This window comes from Pseudophryne corroboree, chromosome 7 (assembly GCF_028390025.1).
Source record: "Pseudophryne corroboree isolate aPseCor3 chromosome 7, aPseCor3.hap2, whole genome shotgun sequence".
NCBI classification, from domain to species: Eukaryota; Metazoa; Chordata; class Amphibia; order Anura; family Myobatrachidae; genus Pseudophryne; species Pseudophryne corroboree.
Genome location: NC_086450.1, coordinates 53,644,121 through 53,661,798, shown reverse-complemented (window position 1 = coordinate 53,661,798; position 17,678 = coordinate 53,644,121). Strand labels below are relative to the sequence as shown.

At 44.4% G+C, this 17,678-nt stretch overlaps 1 long non-coding RNA gene across 1 annotated transcript; it reads right to left on the bottom strand.

The window, feature by feature from the left end:
- Window positions 1-1,936: 1,936 nt before the first annotated feature.
- On the bottom strand, window positions 1,937-13,622 carry LOC134943357 (uncharacterized). Its single transcript, XR_010181496.1, has 3 exons — window positions 13,553-13,622; window positions 3,740-3,789; window positions 1,937-2,064 (listed from the first exon to the last, which is right to left on the bottom strand). It is a non-coding gene; the product is annotated as an uncharacterized LOC134943357 (long non-coding RNA).
- Between the last annotated feature and the right edge of the window lie 4,056 nt (window positions 13,623-17,678).

Genomic DNA, 17,678 nt, shown 5'->3' with positions numbered 1-17,678 from the left:
CAATATTTTTCACAGTGGTTTCAAAAAATCAGGAATGTAGCTATAAAAGACAGTATTTTCACAAACAGCTTATATGTTAACAATTTAATGGGCACAATCCTGCCACGGTATCCCCTTGATGAAGTCCACACAATAGGACGAAACGCGTTGGGACAGGGACCTGCTACTTACCCTTTGGACTCCCCACATGCGGACAGATAAGCTGTTTTAATTATTCAATCCTGTACGTGTGCTACCTGCATTTATGGACAGATGAATTGCCTATTTATGTTAATTGTCTTGTACGTTTGTTATCTTTAAGCGTGGCAGGATTGTGCCCATTAAATTGTTTTTATTATTACGCTTGCTTAATATTAATTGGAATGAGCCACATTCCTAACATATAAGCTGTTTGTGAAATCATCAGTTTCGCTCACTCAATATTTTGGAATGAGCCACATTCCTGATTTTTTGAAACCACTGTGAAAAATATTGTTTTTCAAAACAGTACACACTATGTTGCTTTTATCTTCTCTTTACATGTTCGGCTTCTAAAGTGTCACAGTCTGAAAATATTTGGAGCTAAGTTGCTATTTATTTTAATAACTGCACCTGACCGCACAGGTTTTATTCACCGACACTATTAGGTGCTTTTATTTACTCCATTTGTCAATTTTTATTCATATATTGTATAAGAGCTGCCACTCATTCACTGTTGAGGTGTGTCGTAGATATACCTAGGCGCTGTTCTTCACTGCTCACACACATATATATATATATATATATATATATGTTTTTGTTTTGTTTTTTGCATGAATTGGATTGATGTAATAAAATTCCAGACCACATAACTGTTCTGGTTCATGTATGTTATAGTTTCTTGAAGACATGAAACCTCAGGGGGTGCTGGTCTTCATTTTGAGTGCCGAAGCATCAGATGGACTTCCTGGTTTCAGCTGCGGGAGGCGGAAAGGGCTCAGATTTGAAATCTATCTCTCTCTGCACATGTTACATCTGCCCCACCTGCAGTGCACGTGGTTTTGCCAATTAAATAAAGATTTTGCTGCTGCGATCAGGTCTGAATTAGGAACCATGTTGTATGTACACTCGGAATAGAGACCTTTGTTTAATATTTTTTATTAAATACTTGAAGAAGACTAATACATGGACCCCTTGAAGTGTTTTCTTGGCACTGAATTCTGCATTCTGTGTACTAAAGACAATATGCCTCACATAGTCAGATCCCCACAAAAATGAGTCCTAGACAGCAAAGAGATAGAGTTTTTTTAAATTTTTTATTTTTCTCTATATATTTTTTTCTGTACATTTATTGGTTTGATGTAATAAAATTCCAGACCACATAACTGTCCTGGTTCATGTACAGTATGTTACAGTTTCTTGATGACATAAAACCTCAGGGGTTGCTGGTCTTCATTTTGAGTGCCGGAGCATCAGATGGACTTCCTGGTTTCAGCTGCGGGAGGTGGAGGAAAGGCCTCAGATTTGAAGCAGCTGCAACTGGTCCTGGTGGCTTGCTCACATTCCTCAGCTGGATAAGTGGCAAAGAAGTGATGGTCTTTGGGCAGGCTGAATGTGTTGTTTCCCCTGACATTGCCCAGCCACAGGCACCCAGGTCAGAATGACATTACAATCCATGTGAGTCAATGGGAGGGGAATTGCCGTACTGAGATGCATGTTGAAGTCAGCTGTGATCATGTGGTAAAGCTCTATGAAAGGCCAGAAGAAATTGGCAGACTGGAGGAAGTGCCTTAGGTGTATCTGAGGGGAGTTACCAAATAAATGGGTAACAAAAGGGCTTACTCCCCACAGTTACACCTAAGGTAAGTACCAACACTTCCTCCAGTCTACCAGCCTCTCCTAGAGTCAAAAAAATTACCACATGATCACAGCTGGCCTCAACATCCACCTCAGTAAGACAATACCCCCCCCCCCCCATTGATTTTATTTATTTATTTGATGCTGTATTTTTTGTTGTTATTTTTATTTTTTATTTTTTGCTGGGGGTTATTTTTCTTCGGGGTGGGGGGGGGGTCACTTTCCCATGAGAGGGGTAGAGTCCTGGTCCTATAAAGAGAAGAGAAACCTTGTAAGTGACAAGGGTATAGGTACTCATGTACACAACGCAAACAGCGTAGGAGGCCATAAATATGGACATTATGAGGGAAAGACAATGGGAAAATGCTGTGGTTACTAGAGTGGAGGAAAGGCGGGAGGGAGTATGTATGAAGATGAGGTTGAAGATGTAGGGAGCAGTGGAGCTGGAGGGGTCCTTGTACCTGAGGTGAGGGTTTGAGGCGTATTCTGTAGGGGAAGGAGAGCAGATGTAAGGCAGACTGGATGGGCCATATGGTTCTTATCTGCCATCAAATTCTATGTTTCTAAGGCTTGGCAGAGGAAGGGGGGGGGGTAGACAGATGTGGAGCAGAGAGAAAAGAAGATTGAAGGGGAGTGAGATGGGAGTGAGAGAGGCATGTAAGGAGCAGGTTGCAATAGTCTAGATGGGAAAGGATGAGTGATTGGGCAATAGTTATATTAGCATTATGCAGCTGCTAAAGTCACTTACTTATTTCTCTTTTTCTCAGGAATATAGAGTGTAATTACCAATACAAGCAACTTAATAAATGTTACAGGTTTATTACATTTCATTCAGAAGATATCAAGATGGCCATAAAGGTTACAGGTGACCATCAGCAGACTAGGGTGAGTAGAGGTGGGGGTGTCAGTGGTTGCCAGCGTAATGGGAACAATATTCCATCATTACATACACTAGTATATTAGACACAGTGATCGCTGGGGCGAGGGTTCCCTCTCCCCAACACTTTCCCTGGCCCCCTCTCTCTGCACTCCATGGTCCCGACTCCTTCCCCTCTGTTCCCCGCTGCATATATCCTCCTCAGGACAGGTCATAGCTGATTATATAGATTTCTCTCCACCACAGAGCAAGGATAGATATGGATGTAGTTACAATACTGACATTCAGAATGCTGACATCACAAGACAGCATTCACTAATGTGGCTGAGCTCCAGAATGCTTCCCATTCCGGATCAGAGAAATCTCACAATGTAGAAACCTATGGGGGAGACCATTGGGATGGGAAACCGTTATCTGCTGCGGAACCCCTATAATATATCCAGGGGACACTTACATTTAGCAACAGTTTTTAGGGTATTTTCCACCAATAAATATTAATTTATTCCGGTTGTAAAGCTGATACAGATGTATCTTCATACATCTCTCCTCAATACGAGACTCCTGGCGTGAGTGAGCCTCCACGTCATGTCCGACTCTGCTTGCGAGCACGAGCACAAAAATATAAATTTGTCTTAAGAGGTGAAAAATTATTTAACACAGACCCCACCACCAAATATTAATAACTGTTAGAATCCTGGAATTTTGACAGCAGATAAGAACCACTTGGCCCATCTAGTCTGCCCTAATTACATGTATATGCACACGCTAGGGTTCATTTTTGGTGGGAGCCAATTATCCTACTAGTATATTTTTGGATTTTGGGAGGAAACCAGAGTACCCTGAGGAAGCCCACACAAGCATGGGGAAAATATACAAACTCCACACAGTTAGGGCCGTGGTGGGAATTGAACCCATGACCTGAATTCTGTGAGGAAGCAATGCTAACCATTACACCATCCGTACTGCCCAACTGTTGTATACCAGAGCCATACAGCTCAGTCTCCCCCACATTCCCTAGACTGATGTATAGATGTTTTATTCACTTACTTGGACTCTCCTGATGCTGTCTTCAACTTCGTCAAATGCCAGGACAACGCCTGTAAATAAAATGCAAAACAACAGTGTCTTGGATTCTGAAGCTGCCGCTGATGGGCACTGTGGCTGGTAGACTGTTTCTATATACTCTACTACACTGTATATTACACACTATGGGTAGAATTGAATTAGCCGCTGAATTCAGCTTAAAATGAATGGGCACAATTTTTTTTGCTATATAATTAGCTGCGCAAATATAGCCACATTTACTCTCCATAGGACTTAAGGCAACCTTTTCTATGCAGCCCCAAAGCAGCTGTAAAGTTTGGGAAATCCATATTTGAAGGTATAAATGTCAGGACTCGGGGCCTAATTCAGAGTTTTTGCAGGAGCAAATTTGTTAGCAGTTGGGCAAAACCATGTGCACTGCAGGGGGGCAGATGTAACATGTGCAGAGAGAGTAAGATTTGGGTGGGGTGTGTTCAAACTGAAATCTAAATTGCAGTGTTAAAATAAAGCAGCCAGTATTTACCCTGCACAGAAACAAAATAACCCACCCAAATACAACTCTCTCTGCACATGTTACATCTGACCCCCCTGCAGTGCACATGGTTTTGCCCAACTGCTAACAAATTTGCTGCTGCGATCAACTCTGAATTACCCACATGGTTCAGAACCCTTGGGACACTCCCACTAATAATTATTTAGGCTCATAGAAGTTTTTTAATTAGCTTATTTTGGCCAATCATGACATGTTATTGTTGGGATGATATTCTGCAAAATGCAGAATAATGGGTTAATTAGCTGGTATATAATAGTGCTGTGTTGTTGGGACTGGTACTTTAGGTAGAGTGACCATATTATCCCATTTACCTGGGACGCTCATGGATTACACAGGTTCTGTGGCTGGCTGACTTCAAGCCTCCATTTTAGCTGGTTTTAATCAGCCACAGAACCTGTGTAATCCATAAGCGTCCCAGGTAAAAGAGATAATATGGTCACCCTATTTTAGGCTCGCAGGTGGGAGTTACAGGTGTTATTAACAATTGGAAAAAATGACACAAAATCTATTTCCAGGCATTTTTATGCCCCAATCTTTATCTTTATTCGCATTCATTTGCTGAAAAACACCGGCTTCCTATTCATTTTTATTGTTATTAAATAATGAAAAAATCAGCCATTTGACACCTTGTAAGAGCCCCAATTACTTTGCTATCTAGTGTTAGTTTGCACATTTTTGGGGGGTACAGGCTGATTTCCCCATGTTTCCCCCCTCTAAACATCATAGAAAATGAGTGCGCATCTGCTTCTTACAATTAAGTAGTGTGATGAGCAGGAGCAACGCAACATACATATATATCATTTCACAGCTGTATCTACTCATACTGTATCAGAGGTGGTAGAGGCTAAGACTGTAGAGCAATTTAAACATGCTTGGAATAGGCATATGAATATCCTTACAAAGAATTAAGGTTCAAATAGGGTTGAGATTACCTAAAGGATAAAAAAGGGGCAGACTAGATGGGCCAAGTGGTTCTTATCTGCCGTCACATTCTATGGGGTATATTTTAGAGATGAGCGCCTGAAATTTTTCGGGTTTTGTGTTTTGGTTTTGGGTTCGGTTCCGCGGCCGTGTTTTGGGTTCGAACGCGTTTTGGCAAAACCTCACCGAATTTTTTTTGTCGGATTCGGGTGTGTTTTGGATTCGGGTGTTTTTTTCCAAAAACACTAAAAAACAGCTTAAATCATAGAATTTGGGGGTCATTTTGATCCCAAAGTATTATTAACCTCAAAAACCATAATTTACACTCATTTTCAGTCTATTCTGAATACCTCACACCTCACAATATTATTTTTAGTCCTAAAATTTGCACCGAGGTCGCTGTGTGAGTAAGATAAGCGACCCTAGTGGCCGACACAAACACCGGGCCCATCTAGGAGTGGCACTGCAGTGTCACGCAGGATGTCCCTTCCAAAAAACCCTCCCCAAACAGCACATGACGCAAAGAAAAAAAGAGGCGCAATGAGGTAGCTGTGTGAGTAAGATTAGCGACCCTAGTGGCCGACACAAACACCGGGCCCATCTAGGAGTGGCACTGCAGTGTCACGCAGGATGGCCCTTCCAAAAAACCCTCCCCAAACAGCACATGACGCAAAGAAAAAAAGAGGCGCAATGAGGTAGCTGACTGTGTGAGTAAGATTAGCGACCCTAGTGGCCGACACAAACACCGGGCCCATCTAGGAGTGGCACTGCAGTGTCACGCAGGATGTCCCTTCCAAAAAACCCTCCCCAATCAGCACATGATGCAAAGAAAAAGAAAAGAAAAAAGAGGTGCAAGATGGAATTGTCCTTGGGCCCTCCCACCCACCCTTATGTTGTATAAACAAAACAGGACATGCACACTTTAACCAACCCATCATTTCAGTGACAGGGTCTGCCACACGACTGTGACTGATATGACGGGTTGGTTTGGACCCCCCCCAAAAAAGAAGCAATTAATCTCTCCTTGCACAAACTGGCTCTACAGAGGCAAGATGTCCACCTCATCTTCACCCTCCGATATATCACCGTGTACATCCCCCTCCTCACAGATTATCAATTCGTCCCCACTGGAATCCACCATCTCAGCTCCCTGTGTACTTTGTGGAGGCAATTGCTGCTGGTCAATGTCTCCGCGGAGGAATTGATTATAATTCATTTTAATGAACATCATCTTCTCCACATTTTCTGGATGTAACCTCGTACGCCGATTGCTGACAAGGTGAGCGGCGGCACTAAACACTCTTTCGGAGTACACACTTGTGGGAGGGCAACTTAGGTAGAATAAAGCCAGTTTGTGCAAGGGCCTCCAAATTGCCTCTTTTTCCTGCCAGTATAAGTACGGACTGTGTGACGTGCCTACTTGGATGCGGTCACTCATATAATCCTCCACCATTCTATCAATGTTGAGAGAATCATATGCAGTGACAGTAGACGACATGTCCGTAATCGTTGTCAGGTCCTTCAGTCCGGACCAGATGTCAGCATCAGCAGTCGCTCCAGACTGCCCTGCATCACCGCCAGCGGGTGGGCTCGGAATTCTGAGCCTTTTCCTCGCACCCCCAGTTGCGGGAGAATGTGAAGGAGGAGATGTTGACAGGTCGCGTTCCGCTTGACTTGACAATTTTGTCACCAGCAGGTTTTTCAACCCCAGCAGACCTGTGTCTGCCGGAAAGAGAGATCCAAGGTAGGCTTTAAATCTAGGATCGAGCACGGTGGCCAAAATGTAGTGCTCTGATTTCAACAGATTGACCACCCGTGAATCCTTGTTAAGCGAATTAAGGGCTGCATCCACAAGTCCCACATGCCTAGCGGAATCGCTCCGTGTTAGCTCCTCCTTCAATGCCTCCAGCTTCTTCTGCAAAAGCCTGATGAGGGGAATGACCTGACTCAGGCTGGCAGTGTCTGAACTGACTTCACGTGTGGCAAGTTCAAAGGGCATCAGAACCTTGCACAACGTTGAAATCATTCTCCACTGCACTTGAGACAGGTGCATTCCACCTACTATATCGTGCTCAATTGTATAGGCTTGAATGGCCTTTTGCTGCTCCTCCAACCTCTGAAGCATATAGAGGGTTGAATTCCACCTCGTTACCACTTCTTGCTTCAGATGATGGCAGGGCAGGTTCAGTAGTTTTTGGTGGTGCTCCAGTCTTCTGTACGTGGTGCCTGTACGCCGAAAGTGTCCCGCAATTTTTCTGGCCACCGACAGCATCTCTTGCACGCCCCTGTCGTTTTTTAAAAAATTCTGCACCACCAAATTCAAGGTATGTGCAAAACATGGGACGTGCTGGAATTTGCCCATATTTAATGCACACACAATATTGCTGGCGTTGTCCGATGCCACAAATCCACAGGAGAGTCCAATTGGGGTAAGCCATTCCGCGATGATCTTCCTCAGTTGCCGTAAGAGGTTTTCAGCTGTGTGCGTATTCTGGAAAGCGGTGATACAAAGCGTAGCCTGCCTAGGAAAGAGTTGGCGTTTGCGAGATGCTGCTACTGGTGCCGCCGCTGCTGTTCTTGCGGCGGGAGTCCATACATCTACCCAGTGGGCTGTCACAGTCATATAGTCCTGACCCTGCCCTGCTCCACTTGTCCACATGTCCGTGGTTAAGTGGACATTGGGTACAACTGCATTTTTTAGGACACTGGTGAGTCTTTTTCTGACGTCCGTGTACATTCTCGGTATCGCCTGCCTAGAGAAGTGGAACCTAGATGGTATTTGGTAACGGAGGCACACTGCCTCAATAAATTGTCTAGTTCCCTGTGAACTAACGGCGGATACCGGACGCACGTCTAACACCAACATAGTTGTCAAGGACTCAGTTATCCGCTTTGCAGTAGGATGACTGCTGTGATATTTCATCTTCCTCGCAAAGAACTGTTGAACAGTCAATTGCTTACTGGAAGTAGTACAAGTGGGCTTACGACTTCCCCTCTGGGATGACCATCGACTCCCAGCGGCAACAACAGCAGCGCCAGCAGCAGTAGGCGTTACACGCAAGGATGCATCGGAGGAATCCCAGGCAGGAGAGGACTCGTCAGAATTGCCAGTGACATGGCCTGCAGGACTATTGGCATTCCTGGGGAAGGAGGAAATTGACACTGAGGGAGTTGGTGGGGTGGTTTGCGTGAGCTTGGTTACAAGAGGAAGGGATTTACTGGTCAGTGGACTGCTTCCGCTGTCACCCAAAGTTTTTGAACTTGTCACTGACTTATTATGAATGCGCTGCAGGTGACGTATAAGGGAGGATGTTCCGAGGTGGTTAACGTCCTTACCCCTACTTATTACAGCTTGACAAAGGGAACACACGGCTTGACACCTGTTGTCCGCATTTCTGGTGAAATACCTCCACACCGAAGAGCTGATTTTTTTGGTATTTTCACCTGGCATGTCAACGGCCATATTCCTCCCACGGACAACAGGTGTCTCCCCGGGTGCCTGACTTAAACAAACCACCTCACCATCAGAATCCTCCTGGTCAATTTCCTCCCCAGCGCCAGCAACACCCATATCCTCCTCATCCTGGTGTACTTCAACACTGACATCTTCAATCTGACTATCAGGAACTGGACTGCGGGTGCTCCTTCCAGCACTTGCAGGGGGCGTGCAAATGGTGGAAGGCGCATGCTCTTCACGTCCAGTGTTGGGAAGGTCAGGCATCGCAACCGACACAATTGGACTCTCCTTGTGGATTTGGGATTTCAAAGAACGCACAGTTCTTTGCGGTGCTTTTGCCAGCTTGAGTCTTTTCAGTTTTCTAGCGAGAGGCTGAGTGCTTCCATCCTCATGTGAAGCTGAACCACTAGCCATGAACATAGGCCAGGGCCTCAGCCGTTCCTTGCCACTCCGTGTGGTAAATGGCATATTGGCAAGTTTACGCTTCTCCTCCGACAATTTTATTTTAGGTTTTGGAGTCCTTTTTTTACTGATATTTGGTGTTTTGGTTTTGACATGCTCTGTACTATGCCATTGGGCATCGGCCTTGGCAGACGACGTTGCTGGCATTTCATCGTCTCGGCCATGACTAGTGGCAGCAGCTTCAGCACGAGGTGGAAGTGGATCTTGATCTTTCCCTAATTTTGGAACCTCAACATTTTTGTTCTCCATATTTTAATAGGCACAACTAAAAGGCACCTCAGGTAAACAATGGAGATGGATGGATTGGAACTAGTATGACTATAAAGAAAGAAAAAAAAACCACGGTTAGGTGGTATATACAATTATGGACGGGCTGCCGAGTGCCGACACAGAGGTAGCCACAGCCGTGAACTACCGCACTGTACTGTGTCTGCTGCTAATATATAGACTGGTTGATAAAGAGATAGTATACTCGTAACTAGTATGTATGTATAAAGAAAGAAAAAAAACCACGGTTAGGTGGTATATACAATTATGGACGGGCTGCCGAGTGCCGACACAGAGGTAGCCACAGCCGTGAACTACCGCACTGTACTGTGTCTGCTGCTAATATATAGACTGGTTGATAAAGAGATAGTATACTCGTAACTAGTATGTATGTATAAAGAAAGAAAAAAAAAACACGGTTAGGTGGTATATACAATTATGGACGGGCTGCCGAGTGCCGACACAGAGGTAGCCACAGCCGTGAACTACTGTACTGTGTCTGCTGCTAATATATAGACTGGTTGATAAAGAGATAGTATACTCGTAACTAGTATGTATGTATAAAGAAAGAAAAAAAAACCACGGTTAGGTGGTATATACAATTATGGACGGGCTGCCGAGTGCCGACACAGAGGTAGCCACAGCCGTGAACTACCGCACTGTACTGTGTCTGCTGCTAATATATAGACTGGTTGATAAAGAGATAGTATACTCGTAACTAGTATGTATGTATAAAGAAAGAAAAAAAAACCACGGTTAGGTGGTATATACAATTATGGACGGGCTGCCGAGTGCCGACACAGAGGTAGCCACAGCCGTGAACTACCGCACTGTACTGTGTCTGCTGCTAATATATAGACTGGTTGATAAAGAGATAGTATACTCGTAACTAGTATGTATGTATAAAGAAAGAAAAAAAAACCACGGTTAGGTGGTATATACAATTATGGACGGGCTGCCGAGTGCCGACACAGAGGTAGCCACAGCCGTGAACTACCGCACTGTACTGTGTCTGCTGCTAATATATAGACTGGTTGATAAAGAGATAGTATACTCGTAACTAGTATGTATGTATAAAGAAAGAAAAAAAAACCACGGTTAGGTGGTATATACAATTATGGACGGGCTGCCGAGTGCCGACACAGAGGTAGCCACAGCCGTGAACTACCGCACTGTACTGTGTCTGCTGCTAATATATAGACTGGTTGATAAAGAGATAGTATACTCGTAACTAGTATGTATGTATAAAGAAAGAAAAAAAAACCACGGTTAGGTGGTATATACAATTATGGACGGGCTGCCGAGTGCCGACACAGAGGTAGCCACAGCCGTGAACTACCGCACTGTACTGTGTCTGCTGCTAATATATAGACTGGTTGATAAAGAGATAGTATACTCGTAACTAGTATGTATGTATAAAGAAAGAAAAAAAAACCACGGTTAGGTGGTATATACAATTATGGACGGGCTGCCGAGTGCCGACACAGAGGTAGCCACAGCCGTGAACTACCGCACTGTACTGTGTCTGCTGCTAATATATAGACTGGTTGATAAAGAGATAGTATACTCGTAACTAGTATGTATGTATAAAGAAAGAAAAAAAAACCACGGTTAGGTGGTATATACAATTATGGACGGGCTGCCGAGTGCCGACACAGAGGTAGCCACAGCCGTGAACTACCGCACTGTACTGTGTCTGCTGCTAATATATAGACTGGTTGATAAAGAGATAGTATACTCGTAACTAGTATGTATGTATAAAGAAAGAAAAAAAAACCACGGTTAGGTCACTGGTATATACAATTATGGACGGGCTGCCGAGTGCCGACACAGAGGTAGCCACAGCCGTGAACTACCGCACTGTACTGTGTCTGCTGCTAATATAGACTGGTTGATAAAGAGATAGTATACTACTAATATTATATACTGGTGGTCAGGTCACTGGTCACTAGTCACACTGGCAGTGGCACTCCTGCAGCAAAAGTGTGCACTGTTTAATTTTAATATAATATTATGTACTCCTGGCTCCTGCTATAACCTATAACTGGCACTGCAGTAGTGCTCCCCAGTCTCCCCCACAATTATAAGCTGTGTGAACTGAGCAGTCAGACAGATATATATAATATTATATATAGATAATAGATGATGCAGCACACTGGCCTGAGCCTGAGCAGTGCACACAGATATGGTATGTGACTGAGTCACTGTGTGCTGTGTATCGCTTTTTTCAGGCAGAGAACGGATTATAAATAAAAGTGGTGGTCACTGGTCACTATCAGCAAAACTCTGCACTGTACACTACTGAGTACTCCTAATGCTCCCCAAAATTAGTAAATCAAGTGTCTCTCTAATCTATTCTAATTCTAAACGGAGAGGACGCCAGCCACGTCCTCTCCCTATCAATCTCAATGCACGTGTGAAAATGGCGGCGACGCGCGGCTCCTTATATAGAATCCGAGTCTCGCGATAGAATCCGAGCCTCGCGAGAATCCGACAGCGTCATGATGACGTTCGGGCGCGCTCGGGTTAACCGAGCAAGGCGGGAAGATCCGAGTCGCTCGGACCCGTGAAAAAAAACATGAAGTTCTGGCGGGTTCGGATTCAGAGAAACCGAACCCGCTCATCTCTAGTATATTTACTAACATTCGTAATTCTCCCGATTTGGTGGGAGAATAATCACGAATGACATCGAAAGTGTAAAACTGCAACTTTTTGAATTTATTACGACTAATTTACTAAGCTGCCGTATTCTGCATTTTCGGGTTTTCCGATGTCGATGTCATTCGTGTTTTTTTTTTTTTTTTTACGGCAGTGATTAGCAAAACACTGCCGACTTTTTCTAAATGAATCTCGGCCGGATTTGTGTGATCCGTGCTGGGGTTCTTTTTTTTTTTTTTTTAAATAAGCACTGTAAAACTGTTTAAAAAAATGGCGTGGGGTCCCCCCTCCTAAGCATAACCAGCCTCGGGCTCTTTGAGCCGATCCTGGTTGCAGAAATATGGGGGGGAAAATGACAGGGGTTCCCCCATATTTAAGCAACCAGCATCGGGCTCTGCGCCTGGTCCTGGTTCCAAAAATACGGGGGACAAAAAGCGTAGGGGTCCCCCGTATTTTTAAAACCAGCACCGGGCTCCACTAGCTGGACAGATAATGCCACAGCCGGGGGTCACTTTTATACAGTGCCCTGCGGCCGTGGCATCAAATATCCAACTAGTCACCCCTGGCCGGGGTACCCTGGGGGAGTGGGGACCCCTTCAATCAAGGGGTCCCCCCCCCAGCCACCCAAGGGCCAGGGGTGAAGCCCGAGGCTGTCCCCCCCATCCAATGGGCTGCGGATGGGGGGCTGATAGCCTTTTTGTAAAAGTGATTGATATTGTTTTTAGTAGCAGTACTACAAGGCCCAGCAAGCCTCCCCCGCATGCTGGTACTTGGAGAACCACAAGTACCAGCATGCGGCGGAAAAACGGGCCCGCTGGTACCTGTAGTACTACTACTAAAAAAATACCCAAAAAAAGACAATACACACACACCTTGAAAGTAAAGTTTTATTACATGCATCCACACAAACATACATACATACTTACCTTATGTTCACACGAGGGTCGGTCCTCTTCTCCAGTAGAATCCATGGGGTACCTGTTGAATAAATTATACTCACCAGATCCAGGGTACCAGGCTCCTCGGATAATCCTTTTGTAATCCACGTACTTGATTAAAAAAAAAAAACGGACACCCGAGCCACGCACTGAAAGGGGACCCATGTTTTCACATGGGTCCCCTTTCCCCGAATGCCAGAAACCCACTCTGACTTCTGTCTAAGTGGGTTTCTTCAGCCAATCAGGGAGCGCCACGTTGTAGCACCCTCCTGATCGGCTGTGTGCTCCTGTACTGTCTGACAGGCGGCACACGGCAGTGTTACAATGTAGCGCCTAGCTATTACCGAGATTCATACTTAAACAGCCGCGTTTTGACCGATGGTGTATTCATTCGTATTTTTTTTGTTGGACTTCAAAAAAAATAAGAATGCCCTCATCACTGCCGAGATTTGAGTTTAGTAAATTCCCGAGATGACACTTTGAAGAAAAAACGGCATCTCGGTCAAAATCGGGACCTTAGTAAATATACCCCTATGTTTCTATGTTTCTATGTTACTTACTGGTGTAAAAGCGAGCCATGCTTTGGGCACAGACCTGGATAAAATCCATATTTGATGCCATTTTTCCGAAGCTGTGGAGTGCAAATACAAAAAATAATTAGTAACCTATATAATATATATACATATTAATAAATGTGGCAGAGAAATGCAAAATAGTAACAGGGACAGGTCATCCGCCATTATTATCTAGGTGTTAATGTGTGAACCTGTATGTACTTGTCTAACTTGTTCACTTTGTATTATGGGCCTGATTCTGAGGTGAGATTAAAGAAAGATCCAGTAACTACACTGGACAAACAATGATGCGATATAAGGAGGTAAGTACGCTTATATTGTTTGCCTGCAGGGTAAATACTGGCTGCTTTTGCATGTAGCCTAGAAATACTGAACAGCTTTATTACACTGTAATTTCGTTTTGAGTTTGTACACGCCCCTCTAACATCCAACTCTTGTCGAAGTCGAAAATATTATACCCACATGCATCAAGTATAAACACCACACAGAGTGGCCTCCGTGCTGGTGCTTGTTCTGCCGTGCGTGCACATACTCGCACGTTGCGTATATTGGCTCACGAGGTCCTGCGTATTACTGCGTGGTATGAGTAAATACGGTAGCATATGCATTCGCATGGAAAAGCCACAAAGACATATCTCATACTTAATCCACATGGCACATAATTTACACATAGCCTACACACACCACACCAGCAAGTGACATTTACTTTAGAAATGGAACAATAGAGGGATTCGACTTTACAGGATATGAGGGGACAGAATTAGGTTAGGAGGTGGTGTTTGGTATCCAGTTGTACAGTATTTCAAGGGCAATATTCCGATGGCAGTTTGCAGAATGTAGCTTGCTCCTGCGCATAGATATGCACAGGAATATATTATTAATATCACACTGTATTTACTGTACTCTTGATATTCGACGGGAACCCAGCGGAGAACATCTGCCAGTGCACCTGGACCAGGCATCGCCCACCTATTCAAACCGACCTATGACCCCTCCTGTACTGTAAATGACCAGCTCTGACCTATGAAAGAAGAAATTACAGTTTCATTTGTTTCATGCTTTGGACCATTGTATAAAACCAAGCCTCCTGGCTGACCTCAGTCTATTCTCTGAAGGTCATCTATTCAGATTGACTGAGGACCGGAACCGGGTTGCACAGGTGAACAAACGTATGTATCCATTGATTGTAGCCTTTTCTCATGTGTTATTGTGTTTCTGTTGTAACCCCCTTTTGAGTAAATATTTGTTGCTGGGTTGGACCACAACATTACATAACAACTGGTGTCGCATTGCTTTCCTGTTAGGGGTTAAAGTGTATTCCGACGCACGTGTAGCTACTTTGTGCTTACAGCGTAACGGTGTGCTTACACAACATGTACGCATTTCATAGGGGTTTCACACACACACTTAGAGGGTTGCAGCAGCCTGAACATTTCTGTATTTAAGGTATTTGCTTTTTTTCTTCCTGTAAGTTAATCAGACTTTATCACTCTTATCTTACATCTGCCCCACCTGCAGTGCAGCATGGTTTTACTCACCCCACCTGCAGTGCAGCATGGTTTTACTCACCCCACCTGCAGTGCAGCATGGTTTTACTCACCCCACCTGCAGTGCAGCATGGTTTTACTCACCCCACCTACAGTGCAGCATGGTTTTACTCACCCCACCTACAGTGCAGCATGGTTTTACAGAGGTGCACAGTTTCTTGAACTTTTCAGATCACTACCACCTCAGAATCAGGCCCTATGTAATATTAGTGTGTGGTATGCTTCTGCGTACAGCGCTGCAGTACACTTGTGGCCTCATATAAATAATAGATCAATAAATTTATACCCAGGTTGTCACATAGTGTAATCAGTGACAGAGGTCAGCCTCAGGCCTGACATTTGCTTTGCTGCTGATATTTATTATTGAATACAGGTTTATTCTGATAATTATTACTTTGTAATACGCTTCTCCATGATTTGTGCGATAAAGGATATTGGTTCAAATTAATAAACTACAATACGAGGGTAAAGCCGTCCTAATAGTGACCAAGAGTCCGCTGAAGAGCGGCTATTACACCTGCGTTACCGGACTATTGTGGGTCATTTTATAACCAATATCCATCAGTAGCTTCTTTGTTAAACTCTTTGTTTTATACTTTGTGAGTTTTTATTTGAATTCAACATATAAACCAAACCTCCTGTCATTCCTATAGGACAACAGGGACACTTAACATTTATGGTGAGATGTACTAAGCCTTGAAAAGGGATGAAGTGGAGAGAGATAAAGTACTGGCCAATCAGCTCCTAACTGCCATGCTACAGGCTGTGTTTGAAAAATGACAAGAGCTGATTGGCTGGTACTTTATCTCTCTGCACTTTATCACTTTCAAGTCATTATTAATTACAATGCGCTTCAGTCCCTCAGCAGCACCTGGTTTCACAACAGTCGGCGGGGAGAGAGCATTTTGTGTTTAGCGCAGCTGTCTCTGCTGGAGAGTAACCAAACGTAGATGTATGGCTGGTACAATGGGCCAGATGTACTAAGCCTTAAAAAGTGATAAAGTGGAGAGTGATAAAGTGCCAGCCAATCAGCTCCTAACTTTCATGTTAAAGGCCTTGTTTGAAAAATGTCAGTTAGAAACTGATTGGTTGTTAGTTTACCACTCTCCACTTTATCACTTTTCTAGGCTTAGTACATCTGGTCATTATTTATTTATTTATTAACAGTTTCTTATATAGCGCCGCAAATTCCGTTGCGCTTTACAATTATCTCTCTCTACTTTATCTCTCTTCAAGGTTTGATACATCTCCGCCTTTGTATCTTAGTAAGACGGCTCTGCCCAGATTGGACATCACATGGAGATCAGGCTCTGTCAGTAATTACTGAAGTGACATTGGCGATGGGGATCTGCTACTTGTTATCTGGAACCTGGGGGTCTATGTACTAAGCCTTGGAGAGAGATAAAGTGGACGGAGATAAAGTACCAGCCAACCAGCTCCTAACTGCCACGTTACAGGCTGCGGGGTATATGATTATGTACTAAGCTTGGAGAGAGATAAAGTGGATAGAGATAGTGGACGGGATGTACTAAAATGAAAATGCGGTAAAAAAACAATTTTCTGGGTTTTTACTGCATTTTTGTATGTACTTACCTCCATCCACTGGATCTCCATCACACAGGGTAACGCCAGCTTTTTCCAAGATTAGGCACTACCGGAGGGGTTAGCCATAGCCCCCCCCCCCCCCCCCCCGAGTCTTAGCCCTAGCTGCAATCCCCTGTGGTTAGCCGTAGTTGCCACACACCCCCCCCCTACCTTAGCCCCAGCCACCTCCCCCGGCGAGTTAGGGTAGGGGGCAGGGGAGGTGTAAACTTATTACCCCATCCCCTGTTGGCATTCTAAAGGTTGGGGTGCCGTGGTCAGTCATGTGAATACCGGCATCTCACCCGGGGTGGAGATGGGGGTGCTTGGCAGACCATGGAGAGAGTGTGCTCGCTGCATTACAAGATCCTCTGAACCTCCAAAGCAATACTGAGAACACTACTGCTTGGTTACAGCACTGCCACAAATTCTAGAAAAAGTTGCACTGTAATCGGGCCTCCTCCCCCCCCCCCCCCCGAAGTCTCCTGCAGCATCTCCTCTCTGGGCTTCTCCTGGAGAGGAGAAATTTAAGGTTGGCAAACATTAATTGGACTGGCGCGAATTCTGGAGATACTGAAGTAATGTCGACTGCTTTCGGAAAAATGGCGCATAGATGCCGGCAGACGTGCAGCTCAGAAGCAGGCACTAACTGCGAATATAAACATATTTTGGTCGGATTACATGCATTTTTATTTGTGAAAGAAACAAGAGGAAACCTCCCAACGTCAGGCAGACCTAGTGCGGCACATCACCGCTGTTTGTATGTGAATGTGAATCACGAGGTGAAAAAAAATGACTAGGATCCCTAGAGTATTTGAGGCAAACTTCAACAGACCTCGCTCACTAATTAGATGTCTCCTCTCTGGTGAGTTATGGAGAACGTATTTGTAATAAGGGAGACTTCTATATGGTTGTTTTGAACTGAACTCGTGCGTTTCCTCACTCCGGAGTCTCAGATTTCAGTGCGGGACATGTTCAAATAA